The sequence below is a fragment of the Schistocerca piceifrons genome, chromosome 2, assembly GCF_021461385.2.
Source record: "Schistocerca piceifrons isolate TAMUIC-IGC-003096 chromosome 2, iqSchPice1.1, whole genome shotgun sequence".
Taxonomy (NCBI): domain Eukaryota; kingdom Metazoa; phylum Arthropoda; class Insecta; order Orthoptera; family Acrididae; genus Schistocerca; species Schistocerca piceifrons.
Window position 1 is genome coordinate 837,309,348 of NC_060139.1, and position 15,586 is coordinate 837,324,933.

The following is a 15,586-nucleotide window of genomic DNA, read 5'->3' on the forward strand; positions in this document are numbered from 1 at the left end:
GTTCTGTTACTCGCCACATCAGATGTCAGAGGATTTTCGTCCATTTTTCCTATCTGGCTTAGTTCCAAAGCTGTTTTCTTTCGATTGTGAAGAATACAGCGACGGAAAGATAATACTTTTTCTTCATATTGTTGCGGAATTTTCTAAGAAATTTTGGTTTCGGTTCGCTTGCTAAGTCCATGACGCTTCATAAACAGTTAACCCCACCCTTAGTCTGTTAAGTCCCACTGTAGCGCTAGCTTACGAGCGTATATTTGGATCAGTTTTGTGTGAATTCCAGTGCTATTTTGACGGTGTCCTTAAATTTATTTCAATATGTCACCTTCTAGTTTTGGCCATTTTGCATTTAGCTCTCTATTTGTACATTTAGTTTTCCTCATTTTTCAGTTCTTCTTTACTAGCCCGGCAATTGCGAATGTTTTTTTTTTCTGTTGGTGGGTGGAGGGTCAGTTGCTCGGTTTCCGTGTTCTGCGCATGGTATTACTTTCAATATATAGCCCGCGACATGTGAATACCTTTTATTTTTTTCCATTACTAAAATGGCTACCAACAAAAATATTGTGCTGTTACCGACAGCACAAATCACGTTCAATTCAAGTTCACCGGGTTTGTGATAGTAGAGCGGGAGGGAGACAGTGTTGTGAATCCCCGCAACTCATGTTCGTCCCATCAGTGCACTGCTGCTACCCGGTGAATCCAGTGTTGCTAGATAGAGATAGGTCTCCTGCACCATAGAATATAGAGCTATTTCTAAGACTGGCGGGTATTTTTAAATCCAACCTTGGAGTTTTTATATTAATATCGAGTATAATACGCACTTGAATTTTGGAGGCAATATTTCGAAGAAAAAAGTACACCTTGTAACCCGTAAAATACGGCAGTGCATTCAACTTAAATTTGTGACGCTTTCTCAGGTGCCACTTGTCTCAAATTTTCAGTGTGCTCTCAAGTCCATCCTTTTTATGTGTCGCAAAGTAGCAGAGAACCTTTGTTTTATATGCCGCGATTTCCTGAGTATCTTTTGTACCCAGGGACTTAGAGGGTGACAATGATTGAACTAAAATGAAACTTCCTGGCAGATTAAAACGCTGTGCCGGACCGAGACTCGAACTCGGGACCTTTGCCTTTCGCGGGCAAGTGCTTTACCTACTGAGCTACCCAAGCACGACTCACGCCCCCTCCTCACAGCTGTACTTCTGCCAGTACCTCGCCTCCTACCTTCCAATCTTTACAGAAGCTCTCCTGCGAACCTTGCAGAACTAGCACTCCTGAAAGAAAGGATATTGCGGAGGCATGGCTTAGCCAAGGAGGCGAGGTACTGGCAGAAGTAAAGCTGTGAGGATGGGCTGTGAGTCGTGCTTGGGTAGCTCAGTTTGTGGGGCACTTGCCCGCGAAAGGCAAAGGTCCCGAGTTCGAGTCTCGCTCCGGCGCACAGTTTTAATCTGCCAGGAAGTTTCATATCAGCGCACATTCCGCTGCAGAGTGAAAATATCATTCTGGAATTGTTGAACTATATGAAATGAAATCGTCATAACTTCTGAACTTTTTACTTTAGGACGTTCAAACTGAACGGTTGGTCGCGGGGCATGATGAGAATGATGGGAATTACTATGCGCATACCCACTTTCATTTGGATGGGTTCATCAATAAGCAAAATTGGCGCACTTGGAGGACTGAGAATCCGCATTTCGCCATCGAGAAGTTTCTTCACCCTCAACGGGTGGACTGTGTGGTGTGCAATGTCCTGTCACGGAATGATCGATGCGATATTCCTTGATGGCACGGTGACTACTGAACGGCATGCGAAGATTTGGAAGAAGATTTCGTCCCCATTATCCGCAGTGAGCCTGATTTCGAGATGATGTAGCTCATGCAAGATGGAGCTCGACACCATCGAAGCAGGAGAGTGTTTGATGTCCTGGAGGAGCACTGTGGGGAGCACATTATGGCTCTGGGGTACCCAGAGGCCACTGGGCTTTGGAAATTTGTGGTAAGTTCCTGAGAGATCAAACTGGTGAGGTCATCGGTCCCTAGCCTTACATACTACTTAATCGAACTTATACTAACTTACGCTAACCACAACACACACACCCATCCCCGAGGGAGGAGTCGAACCTACGACGGGGGGGGGGGGGGGATGCGCGAACCGTGGCAAGGCGCCGTAGACCGTGCGGCTACCCCACATGGCTGAGGCCACTGGCATGGGCCTCGATTGGCCACCATATTTCCGGGTCTAAACAAGTGCAACTCCCTTTTGTGGGTCAATATTAAAGACAAGGTGTACAGCAATAACACAAAAACCATTGCTGAGCTGAAAACAGCCGTTCAGGAGGTCATCGGGAGCATCGATGTTCTGACACTTCAGCAGGTCAAGCAGAATTTCGCCATTCGTCTGAGCCACATAATCGCCAATGATTGCAGGCATATCGAAGATGTTACAATCTAAATCCGAATATCTGTAGTGGCGTTTACATGTTGAATAACGTATGTACACGTCGTAGTTTGTAACTAATTTACGTTTCTATTTCGTATAGTCCAATAATTGTCACCGTGAATAAGCCGTAGTGATGCAATTTCTGATATATCTTACATTCCTGAAAATCTCAGTTATACATAATTCATTACGTGGTAGGTAGAACATGTTTACGATATCTGCAGTGTAAGCTTATTTTCCACTTTTGTTTGCTTTTTAAGCAGGCATTATTATTGTTGTCTTAATGATTTAAAACGGCATGTTGTGCAGCATTATAAACCACATTTTGTAGTGTATTGTGACTTTCAGCAGATATACTATTATGAATACGTATTCATTATTAAATGGATAGTAAACTTTTGTTTCATTGTGTTTTCCAAAGGGAACCATGTAGCTGTTCCACAGCTTTCCTACTTCCCTTTCACTTCACGTAAGTATTATATAGATTAAACATTTTATCATCTATAAAGCTACAGAGGCTGAACACCAATTTGATTCTCTATAAGGAAGTGAAAAACCGGAAGCAGCTGATATTACACATCTCATTTGTTAGTAAATGGAATGGAAAAAGTTCTTATTTTTATTTGCATCACACAATATTTTTTTAAAGTTCGCAGAGTAGTCTGCTAACGTTCACGTATTGCTTCCTTAGCAGTCATTTCTTCCCGATTTGCTCCGACGACTCTCGCGCCTTTGATCCCATATTCCTCTTTCGCGTATACATTGAGGTCACTGAAGTTATGGGGTAGCGATATGCATGTATACAGATGGTGGTAGTACCGCGTACACAAAGTGTAAAAGAGCAGTGCATGGCGGAGCTGTCACCTGTACACTGGTGATTCACGTGGAAAGGTTTCCGACGTGATTATGGCCGCTCGACAGACTTTGAACACGGAATAGTAGCTGGAGCTAGAAGCATAGAACATTCCATTTCGGAAATCGTGAGAGATCTCAATATCTCGAGGTCCACAGTGTCAAGAGTGCGCCGAGAATACCAAATTTTAGGAATTAACTCTCACCACGGAGTTGTCAGTGCTAACAGACAAGCAACTCTGCGTGAAGTAATCGCAAAAGTCAATGTGGGACGTACAAGGAACGTATCCGTTTGGATAGTGCGGTGAAATTTGTCGTTAATGGGCTATGCAGTAGATGACCAACGCGAGTGCCTTTACTAACAGTACGATATTGACTGCAGAGCCTCTCCTCGGTTAGATCTCGGTTATACCCTAGACGACTGAAAACCGTGGCCTAGTCAGATGAGTCCCGATTTCAGCTGATAAGAGCTGATGGTATGGTCAGAATGTGGCGCAGATCACATGAAGCCATGGATGCAAGTTGTCAACAATACCGAGTACAATCTGATGGTAACTCCCTAATAGTGTGGGCTGTATGTACATGGAATGGACTGGGTGCTCTGGTCGAAGTAAACCGTTCATTGACTGGAAATGGTTTCGTTGGCCTACTTGGAATCCATTTGTAGTCAATAATGGACTTTATGTTCCCAAACAACAATGGAAATTTTATTGATGACAATGCGCCGTGTCAGAACATTGTGGACAATTCCAGCGAATGATTTGGTCACCCAGATCGCTCAACATGAATCCCATCGAACATGTATGGGACATAACAGAGAGGTCAATTCGTGCATAAAATCCTGCACCGGAAACACATTCGCTATTATGGACGTCTGAAAAGAGTCAGAATGGCTCAATATTTCTGCGAGAGATTTACAACGATTTGTAGATGCTTGTTACGTTTATTTACTGCACTACGCCGGGCAAAAAGAGATCCGACAAGATATTAGAAAATATTGCATGACTTTTGTCACCTTAGTGTAAAACTAAAATGGATATACGAGTTGCGACAATAAAGTAATGAGACTGATTTTCTTTGCAAACTATGACAACCCTCCAGGCTTGTGTAGCCACAATATCGTTTACCTCGGTCTATAAGCTGCTTCTAGTCCAAGGGGCACTTCGATGCAACTGATCAGTCGTGAGTTGTGCTGTAATAAGTTACACGTGTTTGTGTCTCTCGTCACGGAAATGGAACCGCATAATATTGCGCAACGGTGTGCCATTTCTTCTTGCGTTAAATTGGGTGAAAACGCGACGACAACTTACGGTAAGCTTCAGAAGGCTTTTGGAGAGGAGGTTATGTCAAGAGCTCAAGTTTTTCGTTGGCATAAAATGTTTAGTGAAGGCAGAACAGATGTTGAAGATGAAGACCGCAGTGGACGACCATCAACCTCACGGACGGATGTCAACTTGGCCAGGATGCGTGAACTGGTACGATCTGATCGAAGATTATCCATGAAAATGACTGCAGAAGAACTGAACATCAATCGAGAAACGGTTCTTCTAATAATAATTGAAGATCTTGGTATAGAAAGATTTGTGCAAAAATGGTCCCCAAAAATCTCACATCACACAGTGAGAAACACGGAAAAATGTAGTAGCCGATCTATTAGAGCAAAGGGAAATCAACCCAGAATTGTTGAGCTATGTTATCACTGGTGATGAAAGTTGGTTTTTCAGTACGATCCAGAGACAAAACGCCAAAGTTCGCAATGGTGCTCAAAGGGATCACCCAGACCAAAAAAAGCTCGCATGTCAAAGTCAAAAGTGCAATGCATGCTTGTGTGCTTCTTTGATTCCAAGAGAATTATTCATAAAGAGTGGGTGTTTCCTGGGCAAACAGTTAACCAATATAACTACAAAGAAATTTTAGAAGGACTTTGTAAAACATTTCTTCGTGTCTGTGCCAACATTGCTGACAATTGGATTCTGCATCACGATAACGCGCCATCCCATACTGCTCTGTCCGTACAGCTATTTTTAACCTCAAAACAAATTTCAGTGCTACAACAGCCACCTTATTCACCAGATAACGCTCCGTACGACTTTTTTCTATTTCCAAGAGTCAAAACGGCGGTAAAGGGACGCCATTTTCAAACAACACAAGGTGTCCAAAAAGCTGTGACGAGGGTCTTGGAGCATATTACAGAAGATCAGTTCCAGAAATGGCAGAAGCGCTGGAAAAAGTGAGTGCAATCAGAAGGGAACTACTTTGAAGGAGGCAAGACTAAAATTGACTAAAACGGTAAACAACATTTTTTTTCACTTCAGTCTCATTACTTTATTGCCCCACACGGTATGTAAATATAATGGTTCTGAATAGATACTTTTCACAGTTAGGAATAAATATTTAATGATATGAGCAGTTGCCATTACTCTCTAGGATTAACGGGATCCGTCTGCAATGCACAGCACTGATGTTTGCGGTGTATGGTTGTTGTTGTAAATGTAGATCCAAAATATCTTTGTTGCTCCTATATATTCATAATGTGAATATAATTATCCAAAGTTAAGCAGTTTCCAGGAAACGTCGGACAACATATTACTTCCTCCAACATACGTCTCGCGAAGTGACCACAATGAGAAAATTCGAGAAATTAGAGCTAATTCAGAGGATTACCGTCAATCATTCTTCCCACGCACCATTCGCGATTGTAAAGGGGAGGAGGTTATAAATTAGTGGTACCAGAAGTACCCTCCATCACACACCAAGAAGTGCCTTGCGGAGTACCGACGTAGATGTAGAAACGATAACAACATAAAGTGTATGAAAACAGCAAAGGCAGAGACGCAAGTAAAAAACTGATTTACGCCGGGATTTATCATGATCCTCTCCTCATAAAACAGTTTCCATAAAAAAAGTAGTGTTTGAACCATGAGAAAACTCGTCGCCTGTACGTCTCTAAAATAATAAATAGACCGTAAATAATGTTCTGTTTGCCACCATAGCGTGCTCTCGATACTGGCATGTTACATACCTTTAAGGAACTTAATTTAGATGGTATAAGGAACGTGAAACTAGGTAATTAATTGACTGTTAACAGCATTTATAAAGAACGGAAACTCCGCTGGCCTCTTAGCTACACAGTCCTGCGGCGCTGTAAGGGTGATACCGCAGCCACGGAAGTCGACAAAACTCCCAGCGAGAAATGTTAGCAGAAAAATTTCTCGCCCTCGCAGGAGACGGATTCCTTATTCTTCCTCGACCAACTTATAGGCAAAGTTTCCCCTCGAGTTTTTACGGAGTATTGCAAAACTTCCCCAGCTTTGTCTGGAGATACCGAAAAACAAGTTTTAGCCAGCTTCGGTGTAGGACCGTTAATAAAAGGTCGCCGGAAACTGTAACAATTATAGGTAATGGAAGCGAGAAATGGGGTAGGATTAATGATGTCGAGGCATAGTTATAAAATTTAAATGAATGTTTGTCATGTGTAGAAAGGAATGCTCCTCGAAAATCATTTTTTTACCTTAAAAGTTTCTCAAGTCTAATACCACCTATGAAGCAAATCATTGGCTAAAATCAGAATGAGTAAAACAAATTATTGACAATGAACGTATTTTCAAGATTCCGACTTCAGCAGAATACAATTTCCTTATTTTTTGTGACATTACAACTTCGCTAGTGAACTTTTACGTTATACAGTTGTGATGTCGCGAAAATCTCTCCCTCTGTCAACAAAATTGCAGATGACGAACGCTGTTAACATACCAACGAATTCATTTCAGCCTTCAGTACGGTTTTCTTTTCTTATAAATACTTGCATATGCAATGACTCGCCAGTATATCGGTTCGACTTACTCGCCAACATTCTTGGAGGACATTACATGGACCACCTTTTCAATTATCCTTTGTCTAGTTTTTGTGTAATGAAAATATTCTTAGAATGGCAATACCTTGACGAAAGACCATGCGTTCACCTGCAGTGGATTAATGTATGAATTTTTGTGAATGTCAGTCTTCAAATTAATCATCTGTAACAGCAAAAATTGCAATACGGTTGTGAAACGCCCCCTAAGAAAAATTAGTGAATTACTGTGCTGATAAACCTCTTACGTTATTTGATTTTCAAAGAGCTGAGCAAAACTGGACGTACTCAGACATTCACTAAACTTTCACGCAATATTTTTAGCGCAACGCAGTCCGACTTTCAATGATCCCTACAAAAGAATGGCCCTGACTAACAATAACCTATACCTTTCATGAATCACTTACCTCACAAAAATCTTCGTTACTCAAACTACTGCAATACAGCGAGCGCCAATACTGCCAGCTAAATGAAAGATTCAAACAACTGAAGGTACTAACTACTGATAGGCATACTTAGCAAATGAAAGATTTTGATAGAAAACATTATATATCAGTTCATGACATCCAGTCTTACAAATTTACTGTCTCTGCTGGACACACGTCCAGATCATCTGCTCTCAAAACTCCGCCATGTCACTCCCCACATCCACCACTGCTGGCGGCTCAACACCAACTGCGCAACGCTACCAGTGTTGCCAACTCTAAAAAACCCAAGTCGCTAGATTCAATATCAAAAGTCGCTAGAAAGTCGCTAAAACTGATTTTACTAGGGGTGTACTGAAAATTTCGTGTTGTGAAGGGTGCAATAAGCCAGTGGGCGGGGGGGGAGGGGGGGGGGGTAATAATAAAATATTAATAAAAATTGTCTCATACCTAATTGCTATATTGTCTTAATTAAATGATGCATCGCTTGCAATATAAAATACGTTAACGTATAATTAAACAAGTTATCATAATTGACGCAAGAACTCAAATTAGGTTATAAAATATATACATACCGGAATGTGAGCTATTCATCGTAGTCACTCAGAAGATCGAATAACTCTTCTGTTTCATGCTTTGACAGAACTGTAGTTGGTATTCACTGAGGCGTGCGAAACTGCAAGCTGATGAGAGTGACAAATGCAACGGATAGCTACCAAATTCTTCAAACGATATTCTCTCTTGAGTTGTTCGAAAAGCCCATTGTTTATTCCAACTATTGCAGAAGCATCATCTGTGCCAATTCCTACCATATTAGCGATTGGAAGTTTGAGATCTTTCAAAGAATTCACAAGAACAGCAGTCAGATTTCTTGCATCTGCAGTTTCTACTACAGCGAGTTTGAGAAATGCTGATCTAATGGTTCGGTTGTTCACACCATAGTTCCGTATAACGATACCTAGCATTTTGGATATTGATACATCTGTGGATTCATCTATTAGTACACTGTATTTTTGGTTACCTATATCTTCAACCAATTATTGTGTAAAATATTGAGCCAAAACTTCAGTTATAATGTTAGTGCACTTTGTACGATGTAATTGCATGTTTTTGGCGCCCTCATCACCGGAAAATAAAGAAACGGCACCTTCCTCTTTGCTTGCTATTCTAACTGTAGTTTTCGGAACAATTTTCACAGGTAAGGTGGTTTGTGTTTCTTTTTTAATCAATTTTTTGTTTATGCTTAATAGTTTTCGAATGCTTTCTAATATCACACAATTTGGCATAAAACTCTGTTGCACATACTTGACATCTTGCCTTGGATAAGTCTCCAACGACTGGTTTCAACCACCCATTGAATTCAGGTTCTGCTTCCCACGCATCCTGATATTTTTTTAGCGTACTGCTTCTTCTTCTGCGGTAGATCCATTATGTAAGCCACCACAACATAAGTTTCACCAGTTTATAATCACTGAAAATACATTAAAACTCAGGCGAACTAGAGGTCATGATACAATCTACTCACTCGGTAACTCGATATCAGTCCTATTGTTCATTGTTTAAAGCGTAATATTGTCTGAGATACTGCCACCGAATTGTTCTTGCGTTACCACTGTGCATGTGTTAATAATTTGACTGCGAGGTAACATTTCGAAAAATTAGAGGTTGCTGGAGAGAAATGTATTTTATTATACTTTTACGTATGTTTTTTGTCAATTCGAAAAATAAAAGGAGTTCAAAAGTTGAAGAATTATAGATCGATACGCTATCGACGATAACAGGCTAGTGAGTAATGAATAATGAATTGTTATATAGTCAAGGTTTTCTTACTCTGTAGGCAATTTCCACATTCAGGTTTACTAAATGCTGAACAATGCTACGTGATCTGCTAAAAACTTAATTTAACTTAGTAAATCTAAAACAAAGTCAGTGTAGTACCCATTCTATAGTTAAAATCTTAGTTTTGTTAATGAAAATACTGGCTCAAAATAGTTTTGATTTGTACTTCAAAAGTCGTCAGTACTCCAAAAGTCGCCAGATAAGTCGCTAAATAATTTTTGTCGCTAAAAAGTTTTTTTTTGTCGCTAAGACGAAGGCAAAAGTCGCCATTTCTAGCGACAAAGTCGCTAAATTGGCAACACTGAACGCTACGCGCTGTTAACAGCCAACTGCCCAACACTACAATAGCAAATTCCAACAATGCAAACCAGCCACAGACTGCACACAGCACAGTCAGTGATTTTCATACAGAGCGCTACGTGACATTACCAACATAAAAACCTAAACAGCCTACTTACACAGTCTGTAATAATATTTCAGTCACTAAATATGTAGTTTGCGCATAAAGATGCGTGTGTAAGCCATGAAATCGATAGTGAGGTCAATTAAAACGGAGGTTCACCAACTGTCAACGGCGTTTTCATTCACCATAACAGAGTTTATTAAGTGAATTTCAGAACTTAAATAACTTTCAACACATTCCCTCTATAACGGGATTTGTTTACTATCTCAGTTGAGCGACGAGTAAAATATTTTGTTACGAAGTTCATGTACTGACTTCCTACAGCTGTGTTGCATTATATTAAGCACGGTTGAAGGGCGAACCGGGGCTGGGGTCCAGACAAATTAGAAACAATTTTAATTGGGCTAAATTAATGCTCAGCTAATGGCACATTTCGGACTTTACGTCCAAAAACACGTTTTTCTGGTAGGCTTTTGAAGCGCGCCACTTCTGTACTTTAAACTTGTACGAATCGCTATATTTTAAACTTGTACGAATCGGCTCCGAACTTTTCAGGATGGTAGATCACTTCATATAGCAAAAACGAATTTTTATATCCAGTAATCTGTATCCGTTGTCAAGGTACAATAATGTAATGCTCAGAAACTGTTTAAAGAGAATGAAATAAATAAAAAATGCATTACCATAAAATTGAAATCTCGCTTTCAAAAATCTAGCATCGTTTGCGTTTTGCGTGCAAAAACATGTTTTTTTTTACCCGGGCCATTCTCATATTCAGGCATCTGCAACCGGTTCAAGTTTTGTAAGAAGGTAGACACATACATGCAATTAAAGTTCGTCCTCTTGTTTTGTGACAGATTTGTCTTTTGCTACGATACAAGCAACATGGTTCGAAAGACATAAAAAAAAAAAATCAAATCCGACTTATTGGTTGAACGAGTCAACGAAAGTCTACATCGGTTGCCAACGTCTAATATCAAATTTTATCGGAGAGTAAAAGCCGGGAAACAGAATGAAAAATGCTCCTACAACAGCGTGAAAAAGACAAATATGTTGTGGGCGGAGTTAGGGATGTAGAAGGGGGGCACTAGTTTTCGACTAATCTGGCAGCTTCAAAGACATTTAACTCAAAACATCTTGAAATATTCGCGCTTTTTTTACGAGTTACCCCTACTTTTACAGCGCAGTGACCTCCGTTAGCTGCAAGGTATTGGCACACCTGCATCTTCCAATTTATAGGCTAAAGTCCCTGATCATGTGTCCAAAACCAGAATATTCGCCAACAGTAGTAAACGATATGTAATGTGTCATGTGGCTGAAGAGCGTATCTGTGTTATCCAAAAACTTTTTCTGGGAGGATAACGTTTCTGGGGGTGGATTAAAGGTGAGAATAAGCTACGATGTTTTTATTTAAATGTCTTTGAAGCTGCCAGATAAGTCGAAAAGCTAGTTCCCTTCATTTACATCTCTGATTCTGCCCAGGATATAGTCGCCTTTTTGTGCTGATTCGATAGTTCTTAATTCTGGTAAAAGGTTATGCTCAGAATATTTCAGACCTCAGGATAAACTGCAGGATTTGAAAAATGCGGCATCATGTCTGTCTTTAAGGATGGTATTGACACCGGATGTGGCCCATTCGTAGTAAATACTAATCGGCATGGAGATGAAACTCAGAACGCTATAACAAATTTGAACAATGTAGGATGTAAAGTACATTTTAATTCCTTTATTTCTGCCGAAATGTGTGTGTGTGTGTGTTTCACCTATCTTAAATATGACCTTTCATTGCTTGTTATTAAGAATACGTTGCTGACATACTTGCATTTTTGTCTTTTCCCAGAGATTGTCCTGTAAGAGAGAGTATATGAGATGTGTGCCGTAATAAAAGAGTGTCGTAACAACTTCACATTTATTATCTTGGGGAAAAGGAAAATCTGAATAGGCAGTTAGTACTGATCCTATCCTCTATCCATCCGTATTAGTTATACACTCCTGGAAATGGAAAAAAGAACACATTGACACCGGTGTGTCAGACCCACCATACTTGCTCCGGACACTGCGAGAGGGCTGTACAAGCAATGATCACACGCACGGCACAGCGGACACACCAGGAACCGCGGTGTTGGCCGTCGAATGGCGCTAGCTGCGCAGCATTTGTGCACCGCCGCCGTCAGTGTCAGCCAGTTTACCGTGGCATACGGAGCTCCATCGCAGTCTTTAACACTGGTAGCATGCCGCTACAGCGTGGACGTGAACCGTATGTGCAGTTGACGGACTTTGAGCGAGGGCGTATAGTGGGCATGCGGGAGGCCGAGTGGACGTACCGCCGAATTGCTCAACACGTGGGGCGTGAGGTCTCCACAGTACATCGATGTTGTCGCCAGTGGTCGGCGGAAGGTGCACGTGCCCGTCGGCCTGGGACCGGACCGCAGCGACGCACGGATGCACGCCAAGACCGTAGGATCCTACACAGTGCCGTAGGGGACCGCACCGCCACTTCCCAGCAAATTAGGGACACTGTTGCTCCTGGGGTATCGGCGAGGACCATTCGCAACCGTCTCCATGAAGCTGGGCTACGGTCCCGCACACCGTTAGGCCGTCTTCCGCTCACGCCCCAACATCGTGCAGCCCGCCTCCAGTGGTGTCGCCACAGGCGTGAATGGAGGGACGAATGGAGACGTGTCGTCTTCAGCGATGAGAGTCGCTTCTGCCTTGGTGCCAATGATGGTCGTATGCGTGTTTGGCGCCGTGCAGGTGAGCGCCACAATCAGGACTGCATACGACCGAGGCACACAGGGCCAACACCCGGCATCATGGTGTGGGGAGCGATCTCCTACACTGGCCGTACACCACTGGTGATCGTCGAGGGGACACTGAATAGTGCACGGTACATCCAAACCGTCATTGAACCCATCGTTCTACCATTCCTAGACCGGCAAGGGAACTTGCTGTTCCAACAGGACAATGCACGTCCGCATGTATCCCGTGCCACCCAACGTGCTCTAGAAGGTGTAAGTCAACTACCCTGGCCAGCAAGATCTCCGGATCTGTCCCCCATTGAGCATGTTTGGGACTGGATGAAGCGTCGTCTCACGCGGTCTGCACGTCCAGCACGAACGCTGGTCCAACTGAGGCGCCAGGTGGAAATGGCATGGCAAGCCGTTCCACAGGACTACATCCAGCATCTCTACGATCGTCTCCATGGGAGAATAGCAGCCTGCATTGTTGCGAAAGGTGGATATACACTGTACTAGTGCCGACATTGTGCATGCTCTGTTGCCTGTGTCTATGTGCCTGTGGTTCTGTCAGTGTGATCATGTGATGTATCTGACCCCAGGAATGTGTCAATAAAGTTTCCCCTTCCTGGGACAATGAATTCACGGTGTTCTTATTTCAATTTCCAGGAGTGTATGTAAGGGAATTGAAGATGCAACAAACAACTAGTGACCATGAAGAAGTGAAATATGCCCCTTCAAGAAACAACTATAGAATATAATTGCAGATACATCGACAGTTAACGCTAAGGTCCAAGTCACGTTTTACAGAAGTATAGTTATTACTGGCCGCAAAGGGCCCTCTTCACTCGGTCTTTTTTCTGTTTGGTCTCCGTAAATAGCGAAACGAAAGATGCGCAGTTAATCAATTTATCTGTATAGCATGTAACATATTGAAAGTGTATTGTTATAATGTGTATTTTGAATCTTCCTTACGAGTGCAAAGACAAGTTTTCTTGTTGTCCAGCACGCGAATACGCTACATTTAGGTGTCTGTGCGAGAAACACAATTACTTTAAATAAGCTTTTCGACACTGGAATGTTCGTCGTTTTGCTTTATTGACTAATCTTACGGAAATTTGCAAAACTTTGAAAGCTGAATCGTAAGTTAGTTAAAATGAGTGGAACTCGTCGTATGATTACTGACTTGCCTTTTTCTTTTTTGGCTAATATTTCCGCTACTATGATATTGCTTAGAAGCTTCTCTGCGAGGACATACCGAGATCATCGAGTAAATTCAGAAACTCTTTTGGGAAGTTAACGCTTACATCTTGATTTATCGTTATATTAGCTCATTTAAATAGTTTTTCTTCCCCTGTTATCATATTCTGTACTTTTTATCTGATTTGTTTGTTGAAATACACCATATTTTGTTCTAAAATTGTTCGCTCACATAATCATTCTTTGTTTACGCAGTTTCTGTGTATAAGCGGACTCACGTTTTTGATGAGTTGTTCCTATCCTTCTACATCTACAACCATACTACGCAAGACACCTGACGGTGTGTGGCGGAGGGTACCCTGAGTACCTCTATCGGTTCTCCCTTCTATTCCAGTCTCGTATTGTTCGTGGAAAGAAGGATTGTCGGTATGCTTCTGTGTGGGCTCTAATCTCTCTGATTTTATCCTCATGGTCTCTTCGCGAGATATACGTAGGAGGGAGTAATATACTGCTTGACTCCTCGGTGAAGGTATGTTCTCGAAACTTTAACAAAAGCCCGTACCGAGCTACTGAGCGTCTCTCCTGCAGAGTCTTCCACTGGAGTTTATCTATTATCTCCGTAACGCTTTCGCGATTACTAAATGATCCTGTAACGAAGCGCGCTGCTCTCCGTTGGATCTTCTCTATCTCTTCTATCAACCCTATCTGGTACGGATCCCACACTGCTGAGCAGTATTCAAGCAGTGGGCGAACAAGCGTACTGTAACCTACTTCCTTTGTTTTCGGATTGCATTTCCTTAGGATTCTTCCAATGAATCTCAGTCTGGCATCTGCTTTACCGACGATCAACTTTATATGATCATTCCATTTTAAATCACTCCTAATGCGTACTGCTAGATAATTTATGGAATTAACTGCTTCCAGTTGCTGACCTGCTATTTTGTAGCTAAATGATAAGGGATCTATCTTTCTGTGTATTCGCAGCACATTACACTTGTCTACATTGAGATTCAATTGCCATCCCCTGCACCATGCGTCAATTCGCTGCAGATCCTCCTGCATTTCAGTACAATTTTCCATTGTTACAACCTCTCGATACACCACAGCATCATCTGCAAAAAGCCTCAGTGAACTTCCGATGTCATCCACCAGGTCATTTGTGTATATTGTGAATAGCAACGGTCCTATGAGACTCCCCTGCGGCACACCTGAAATCACTCTTACTTCGGAAGACTTCTCTCCATTGAGAATGACATGCTGCGTTCTGTTATCTAGGAACTCCTCAATCCAATCACACAATTGGTCTGATAGTCCATATACTCTTACTTTGTTCATTAAACGACTGTGGGGAACTGTATCGAACGCCTTGCGGAAGTAAAGAAACACGGCATCTACCTGTGAACCCGTGTCTATGGCCCTCTGATTCTCGTGGACGAATAGCGCGAGCTAGGTTTCACACGACCGTCTTTTTCGAAACCCATGCTGATTCCTACAGAGTAGATTTCTAGTCTCCAGAAAAGTCATTATACTCGAACATAATACGTGTTCCAAAATTCTACAACTGATCGACGTTCGAGATATAGGTCTATAGTTCTGCACATCTGTTGGACGTCCCTTCTTGAAAACAGGGATGACCTGTGCCCTTTTCCAATCCTTAGGAACGCTACGCTCGTCTAGAGACCTACGGTACACCGCTGCAAGAAGGGGGGCAAGTTCCTTCGCGTACTCTGTGTAAAATCGAACCGGTATTCCATCAGGCCCAGCGGCCTTTTCTCTTTTGAGTGATTTTAATTGTTTCTCTATCCCTCTGTCGTCTATTTCGATATCTACCATTTTGTCATCTGTGCG